The 9268-nt window shown below is 37.5% G+C and overlaps 1 non-coding gene across 1 annotated transcript; it reads right to left on the reverse strand.

Moving 5' to 3' along the window:
- Positions 1-8562: 8562 nt before the first annotated feature.
- Positions 8563-8669, reverse strand: LOC131228313 (small nucleolar RNA R71). The gene has a single exon (XR_009162822.1). It is a non-coding gene; the product is annotated as a small nucleolar RNA R71 (small nucleolar RNA).
- Between the last annotated feature and the right edge of the window lie 599 nt (positions 8670-9268).

Consider the following 9268-nt stretch of genomic DNA (forward strand, 5'->3'; position numbering starts at 1 on the left):
ATCCTGGATGAGGTTGATGATATTTTTATGGACTTGTCAGTATTTCTGCTTATTCCGATATTGTATGATTTATGGCACTGTGTTGTATACTTGGCACTTACCTTGTGCACATACTTTCACCACCCTCTAAGCTTTCTATAAGCTTATGCACGATAGATGCGAGCAGGTGGCGTTAAGTCGTAGCAGCGTTGACCTTGGAGTATGCAGCCGACTTTTAGATCTTTAATTTTTTATATATGTATTTCCTTTTCAACACTGTATTCAAAATTTTATATTAATGGATATGTGATGATGATGTTGTTCTTGTGATTTAGGTATACTTGTGGTTATGCTTCTTGTGAGATAAATGTACGTTGGAAAATCCTCCTTATAGGATCTCAGGATTGAAATCTTATGCATGTACGTAGGGAGCCGAGAATGGGGTACTACGGAGGCTGTCAACATCGGATTCGGCGATTGAAAATTTTGTGAGCCCGGTTTCCGAGTTTGGGGCATGACAGCAGCGCTGTCATATTTATCAGACCTCCAAGGGATAGTCTCAAAATATGGGCTTCTACACCCCGTTATCTGTGCCTGACAGTTCTTGGGAGGATTTATATATGGACTTCATGCTTAGTCTCCCACGAACACAGTGTGGCATGGATTCAGTTTTCGTAGTGGTAGATCGTTTATCAAAGAAGGCGCACTTTATCCCATGTATGAAGACCTTCAATGCAAAACACGTGATGAACCTATTCTTCAGAGAGATCATGCAGTTACACAGGGTTCCTAAGACTATTACTTCTGAATGTGACACGAAGCTCATTAGCCACTTCTGGCAGACTTTATGGAGTCAGTTCGGTACATAACTTTAGTTCAATAGTGCTTATCACCCACAGCCAGACGAGCAGACAGAAGTTATGAATCGCATGTTCAGAAACCTTCTTTGATTTATTTCAAGTGAAAAACCGAAGTAGTGGGATTTGGTAGTCTCAAGTGGAGTTTGCATTCAACAACATAGTGAACCGCTCGACAAGGAAGTCCCCTTTCCAGATTGTTTATGGTTGAGTGCCTCATCACATGCTTAATTTGGTCCCTTTGCACAAGCTCCTAGATATGAGTATTGCAATAAAACATATAGTGGACTAAATCATGGGCATTCATGTGAATTTGTAAGCTAAGTTGCATGCCTCAAATGAGTACAAAGAGCAAGCCGACAAGCATCAATGACAAAAGGTGTTCAAAGTGGGTGACTATGTTATGGTCCATCTACGCAAGGAGAGATTTTCCATAGGACTTACAATAAGTTGAAGAATAAGAAGATTGGATCAGAAACGATCCTCTGAAAGATCAATGACAATGCTTACGTTGTTGATCTTCCAAATGACATGGAGATCTCATGTACTTTCAACGTCACAGACCTGAACGAGTATCAGGAACTGAAGCAGGAGGAGTTCTTTTGAAGTGGAGGGAACTAATGTAAAGTAGGTCACGAACACTTTCATGTCCAAGATGGACTAATGAAGGCCCGATCGGAGGCTGAAGTGATTAGGACTGTCAGAACCCTAAAACAGGCATATCTCGCAAATTGTAATGAGTTATTCAATGTACCATATATGATTTTAGGGTAGGAGAAGCTACTTTAGCCACCCAACCCGCTATGTCGGGTTACCCACGCCGGATTTGCAAGATTCCATCAGATCAACGGTTAAAAATCCTTTTTAATTTCATTTTTACTATTTGTAATAAGTTTTAGTTCGATTGTAACTCTTGATCCTTTGAGCTTTAGGAATTGTGCCCAACATGAAAAGAGCTTAGAAAATTTAGGAGAATAATGTGGTTAGGCCAAACAAGACACTATTTGTCACACCTTGAAATCTGGCACCTGGGTATATCCGACCTCGATTCCGTACCCGAAGGCATGACTTATGTTTTGTATGTTTACTTTTCATAATCCACGCATATATTGACAAAATGATCTCATTCATCAAATATAACAATCCAAAAATTAAATAATCAAACATTTATTTAAAGAAGAATAAAATATTCATGTTTTGATTATTCAAGGTTAGCTTTAAACTCATGTCATCTCCATACTATCATACTATAATTAATGTTCATTACACTTATTTAGAAAATGCTAAAGAAACAAAATAAATAGAAGAAAATCTCTTTAAGCGCCTCCACGAGATCCTGATCTTGAAATTTTAAAATCCCAATAAGGTAAGCTGTGAAGCCTATGAGAAATCTCAACACAGGTTTCAAAAATAACATCATATAATCTGAATAAAATATATTAAAAGATACAATACCTATTTAGGTAAAGTAACAGATGAAGAGATTAATAAACAAGATTTTTCAATGTAAATTCAAAGAAAAATGAATGAATGAAATCAACATATGTTATATTTCATAATAACATGTGCAGTTTATTCTTTTTAATACTAGGGCTAGTTTATACCGGTTGGCCAACACCCGTGCCAATAGAACACCTAGCCTGGAAATGGGAACCTCTTGAACGACGTGCTCACCCATCCAAAGGGCACTTGGTGAGGGACCCATTTATATGTTAGCCGGTCAGACTACTACTCTACTGAGCCTGATAGTTGGAACCTTTTGCAATCCTGACATGGTCACCCACTTAAAGGGTACGGTAGAGGTTCCAAGAGGTACCAATTGGGATTCTGAGACTTTCAACCCAAGGCTCTTGATCGCCCCACCTCTTTACGCTTTAGGGATTTTCAAACCGAAGGACTTGATCACCCCACCTATTTTTTAGTGTTCTGAAAACTATTCTAGTCATTTATGATTTCAATATTACATGAAACAAATATTTCTAAAAATATACAACGATCACTATTCTTCGGTTGAATCCATAATATATGTTGTAAATAATTTATTAAACTTAAAATAAAATTTCCAGTCAATGTAAATTGTCTGTACATGATTAAATTTCTACAAAAATAAATAAACATGTATCGTTATCAATTTAGATCTTAGAATTTATATATATATATATATATATATATATATATATATATATATATATATATATATATATATATATATATATATATATATATATATATATAAATTATATATAAACTTGAGATTCCTACAATTTATTGTAATCTAAATAAATAAAAAAATGAATTTCCAAGCTATGATTAACAATAAGACGATATAAAAGCCGCATATTAAAATAACAACAACTGAAGTAAAAATTAAAAATAAAATTTTAAACACAATTTAGGAAGCATACTGAGCGATTACATCAAATTAAAAGAACCTTTAAGATGGCAAAAAAATAATTATTTATAAGTACAAATGAATAAACAAATAAATAAAAAATAACATTTTTTTTATAACATCAAGTGAGAGAAACTCACTTTTTAAAGAAAAAATATTTTCTTTTCTTTTCTTCTTCACTTCCTTTTTCTCTCCTCCTTTTCTTTCTTCCTTTTTCTCTCTCTTCTTTCTCTCCCTCTCGTTCCAACGTGAATAACCCACAACCTTCTCTCTCTCTCTCTCTCTCTCCCTCTCTCCTCACTCTTCTCACAACACAGCATACCCCACCTTCCTTTGCTTCCTTATTTATAGGGGTGTACATCGAGTTGAACTGAGTCGAGCTGGCCTCAGCTCAACACGGCTCGGCCACTAGGTGACCTCAACTCAAACTCGCCTCAGCTCGGCTCGATCCTCGAGCCTGACTGGCCAGCTCGGCTTGGTTCGATCAACAGGTCAGGCCACTTCAAGCCAAGTTCAAGCCAAGATCGAGTCGAGTTCTCCATTCCAGAATTTTCATAAACACCTGGACTGCACCTCCAAAATCTTACTGTATTTGAGATAGCAACAATGGTTTTATAGGTATTTTATCAAACAGCTTCTATGCAACATAAAAATCAAGAAAAAAAAGGGTGTTGGTTTCATTTACATGCCTTCCTTGCCACTAGCCACACTTCTTTAAGTCATTTCATCAAACACTTGATGAACAACATCAATATCAAAGTAACCGAGTCACTAAACTGGTTCGATCCGAGTTCAATTCGAGCTGGGTTCGATCCGAGTTGAGTCGAGTCGAGTTGGGGCCAACTTGAACTCATTTTCGAGCTCAAAAAAATCAGCTTGACTTGGCTGGAACTCAACTTTGAATCGAGTCAAATCGAGATTTTTCGAGTTGAGTCGAGCGAGCTAACCGAGCTAGCTCAGTTCGTGTACACCTCTACTTATTTATAAGGAACACAACATCACGTGTGATGTTTGAATGTTAATAAGTTTTCTTTTAAATTTTAGTTTTTCTTTTTAAATCTTTGTATGTCTCTTTTTTTTCTTTGTTTTGATTTACACCACGTGCACTAATCTAGTGTAAGGTCATGCACACATGTGCCATGCATTGCACACATGCCACGTGTGTGGCACATGTATGTGAGGTGTGGTTATGGTAGGTGTGCATAGTGTATGGTTTGTGATGCATGCATGGGCTACTTATGTGTGCGTGAGAGGTATGTATGTGATGTGTTTGGTGCATGTGTGCGGTTGTGATGTATTCAATGGTGTATAAATGTATGATGTAGATGGATGGACGGATCAATGTATACATAGATGGATGGAAAGATATATGGTTAGATGAGTTGGTGTATGATCGATGGTTAGACTCTAAGATATTCATTTATTCTTAGGGATCAATATATATATATATATATATATATATATATATATATATATATATATATATATAGATGGACGGATAGATATTTGGTTAGATGAGTTGGTGTATGATCGATGGCTAAACTCCAAGACGTACCTATGGATGGATGGGTAGGATTGTGAGTGGCCACATGACTGTAGCACCTCGAAATTCAAGGACCGAGTAGCTACTCGGCTCCTGAATTCCCTAGTGCCATGTGTGCAATAATGAGTCATAAATGCATATAGTTAATCAGGTATTAGCAAGCAATGACGAATTAGACTAAGCATGTTTAATTGCTAATTAGATAATTAAGTTCCAAGTGCTACTAACCAAATAAAGTTCCAACACAAATTCATATCCAACATAGCAACTTAATAGATTAGAATAACAGTCATCCAGGGATCCAATCCCTTACACTCATCACACCTGTTGAGGGTCGAATATTGCATATCAGAACCTGATTACTACCTGATTTTACGTACACGAAATGCCTAATATTATAATTTAATCGTGTTTTTGTTGCAGGATGTAATAAGGAGCTTTGATTGAAAAAGAGTATTAAAAGAATGGATTTAACGCTCCAAAGTCATCAGAGTAAGGAATGGACTCCAGGGGACCGAGATCGATGGATATACATGCCTGAGATCCAACAAAATTGAGAAACTGAAGCTCAAGTGGCCTGAAAGTTGGTCAGAATGCAAGATCACAGGGTTTCCACCATCCACTCGGATCGAAACTTCATACATGGCCTGAGGACCATAAATTAACCGTACACATCAAATTTCAGCCATTAGATCCTCGTGGAAGTGTCCCAACAGAGAGATCAGAGGGCGCTAGCCATTAAAGAGCATCTTGGCAATCCATAAGCGATTAAGGCTCAAACTTAGGCGTTAGAAAGAGCTTGAAAAATAACAAATCCTAGTGAAATTTATGTCATTTGCATGGTGCAATCAGGAGATACTGACGGCAGAAGATATAACAAAAGAGAAGGGTAAATTTGTAAATAGATGTGTCATACATGGCATCAAGCATACGTGAATCCAATTGTATTTTTAACGGTGAATGTTGTCCATACATCGGTTAAGCGTGTGGCCCACCTTGAAGTCAGATCTACTTTAAACTAGAGGCCATGGGCCAACACTATGTACAGGAGCTGATGGAGGGAGTGGATTTCTAGGACAGGCATCGCAGTGGACCCCACCTATTTTTTGCGTAAAACATCCAAATAGAGACGTTTCGCACGTCCAGTGACAGACGTGTTCCCACTGGGTTTTGACAGTGGGCCCCACCCATCATTCCATTAGATGATCTGACCCGTCCATTTGCTATGGAGGATGGCCAAGACCCTGGATATGATTCCTTTCTGGTCCCATACAAGCGATCGTGTGAATTTCTTATCCAAACGGAAGACGGACGGTGCAATGAAATGTTCCATGGGCCACACCAAATCTAACCCAAAACCAGTCAATTCTAAATAGTTTTTAGAGCAGAATCTAATGGACGACATGGATCTTTCACCTGACACCAAGAAGTGGGGCCCACCAACGTCCAGTGTAAGCTCTGTTACGCACGCACCGTCTTCTGCTGTGCGAAAAGGCTACGCACACAAGATGCACCGTTTTCCGTTGCCTATAAGAAGCAAGGGGAGATCGGGGCAGCCGGAGGCTAGCAAGGGGAGGTCGGGAACGTGAAAATCCAGAGGAGGCAGCCGTGGAGAGAGAGAAAGATAGAGAGATTTTTTTCCTTTTCTTTTTATTTCATTCTGTTTTGTTTAAGGGATCTAGTCCAACCATGTTGGGCTGAACCTCTTAGCTAGGGCTGAGAGGTGAAGCCTATAGTGTGATGGGATTGGTTTTACTGTTTCGATTCATGTTACTTGAACTTTCTTGGGTTATAGTTTGATTAATAGGAATGTTTTTAGTTTTCAATGGTTTGTTGTGACTGAAATTACAATAGATCTGTAATGGCTTTAGGTATTCCTCTCTCCTTTTTATGTTTATCACGTCAGGAAGCCCTGTTGTTCACCATCGCCTCCTGGGCATGGTCGGATAGCGGTACCCTTCCTAACCTTCATACATTGTTGATTGGTTGGTAATTAGTTTAATTCTGTTGTTTACTTTGTCTCCTGGGCATGGTTTGGTGATGGAATCCATTCTAATTCATATACCTTTCATCTCTTGAAAACTATATCAAAGGAAGTTCAGTTTGATGTTCATGGTTACACCCTTTAACTGGATGAAGAGGGGACTCTAAGTCTAGTTGAGTTCCTGAAACAGGCATAAGATCTCCCTGATCTCTATAAGTGGATCCTCTGAATCCTCTAGTTTCCTACATCTGAATTCTTTAAAATTTAGATAATTATTTCACAATCATTCATCAAATCCACCTGATTCAGTTTTCATCTTTGTCTAGTTCTAGTTCTATTTAGTTTCAGATAACGTACAGGTTCCAGTCCCCTGGGATTCGACCTCGGTCTTACCGAGTTTATTACTACATCACAACCCTGCACTTGGGGAGTGAACAAGTTTTTGGCGCTGTTGTTGGGGACTGATGGTTGCGATTCTCTGAAATTAATTAGGTTTAGAATTAGTTTAAGATTAGAATTTGACTAACCTTAGTTTTAGATTTTTATTTGATTTCTAGAACTAACTTGTTTTCCTGTTTTGTAGGATCTTGACATAAGTTTCTAAATTGGTAATTCCTTCCTAATTTCTCTACTTTTTCTACTTTTAAAATTAGGGTTTAAATTTTAGAAATTTTCTAATTCTAGTATTTTCCTATTTGTAGGAAATAGTTTATTTTTAAAAACTTTCCTCTTTTATTTTTAGAAACTAGGTTAGTTATTTCCCTTTTTAGAAATTAACTTTCTATTTTTGTTTTTTAGTAACTTTCTAATTCTAACTCTTTTAGAATCTAATTTTATTTCCTAATTTTCTACTTATAGAATTTTTGTTTAGAAACTAACTTTCCTATTTTGTAGGCCTTTAAGATAGAAATTTCTAATTCGGTAAGTTTTTTCTCTACTTTCAATTTTTCAGATCTCTTTTTAGTAACTTACTTTCTAGTTTAGGACTTTCCTAATTTATTTTAGAAATTTCCACTTTCTTTTAGGAATTTCTTCTTTTAGAAACTGGTTTGTTTCTATCTTCCTTTTTAAGGATTTTTTAATTCTAGACCTTCTCTTTAGAAACTGACTTGTTTTGTTTTCTTTTACAGGTGTTGTTACTTAGGGCTTTCAATTTAGTAATTTCTTTCCAACTCTCTCTTTCTTTCTAGATTTTCTTTTCCTTTCTTAGGAGTAGGTTTCAAATTTGATTGAGGGCTGCGAGTGTTTCATGCCCAAGTGGGCCCGTGACAACACTCGACGTCTCTTGACTGAAGGAGGATTGGTTAAGGGGTTGACTATCCATCGCAGGACTAGACACCACTCGAAATCCCCTGAGTTAATTGAAGTGATGGCTGAAAACCAACCTCTTCTACCCCAACCTAGGGTGGAGGACATTCAAGATGAGAATGAGGTGTATCAAGCACCCCCGCCACGTACTTTACGAGATTATTTACAACCAGCGGGGGTGAGTACGCCCTCATGCATGATTTTTCCTGAAAATACAGGACATATGGACATCAAGCCAGGGGTTATCCAACTCCTCCCTAAGTTCTATGGGCTTGAATCTGAAGAACCATACCTACATTTGAAAGAGTTTGATGAGATCATAGTCACTTTATATTTTTTAAATGTGTCTGAGGACACAGTCAGGCTAAGACTCTTTCCTTTTTCCTTAAAAGAGAATGCTAAGACGTGGTTACATTCACTGCGTCCTAGATCCATTGGCACATGGAATGATATGCAAAGGGAATTTATAAAGAAATTTTTTCCACATCATAAAACGATTACCCTTAGAAAAGCAATCATGAACTTCACCCAAAAGGAGGATGAAACATTTTACCAATGTTGGGAAAGGTTCAAGGATTTGGTCAGTTCATGCCCACAACACGGCTTTGAAACATGGCGCATTACAAATTTTTTCTACGATGGACTGACATCTTCCATGTGCCAAATGGTCGAGACAATGTGTAATGGAGAATTCATTAATAAAAATGTCGACGAGGTATGGGATTACCTTGATAGTCTTGCTGAAAAAACACAATCATGGGATTATTACCCAAAATCAAACACCACGTCTAGGCCGACTCAATTAAAGGAGAAAGGTGGATTGTATCTCTTGAAAGAAGATGATGATCTCAAGTGTAAAGTGACTACGCTCATAAGGAAAGTTGAGGCCATGGAAGGAAAGAAGGATAAGGTTAATGAAAGTGTTTGCGGCATCTGTGATTGCAACATTCATACAACTGAAAATTGTCCTACGATACCTGCCTTTCGAGAAGTGTTGAATGAACAATCTAATGTCGTAAATAATTATCAAAGACCTTTCAATGGACCAACCTCTAATACGTACAATCCTGGTTGGAAAAATCATCCAAACTTTAGTTGGAGAAATGGACAAACTGCTACCCCTTAAAGTTTCTTCAATCAAAATCCAAATCAGGGGAAACCTCAAGAAGAACCGATTCAAAATTCCATGTAAGAGCTGACCCAGG

This window comes from Magnolia sinica, chromosome 15 (assembly GCF_029962835.1).
Source record: "Magnolia sinica isolate HGM2019 chromosome 15, MsV1, whole genome shotgun sequence".
Lineage (NCBI taxonomy): Eukaryota > Viridiplantae > Streptophyta > Magnoliopsida > Magnoliales > Magnoliaceae > Magnolia > Magnolia sinica.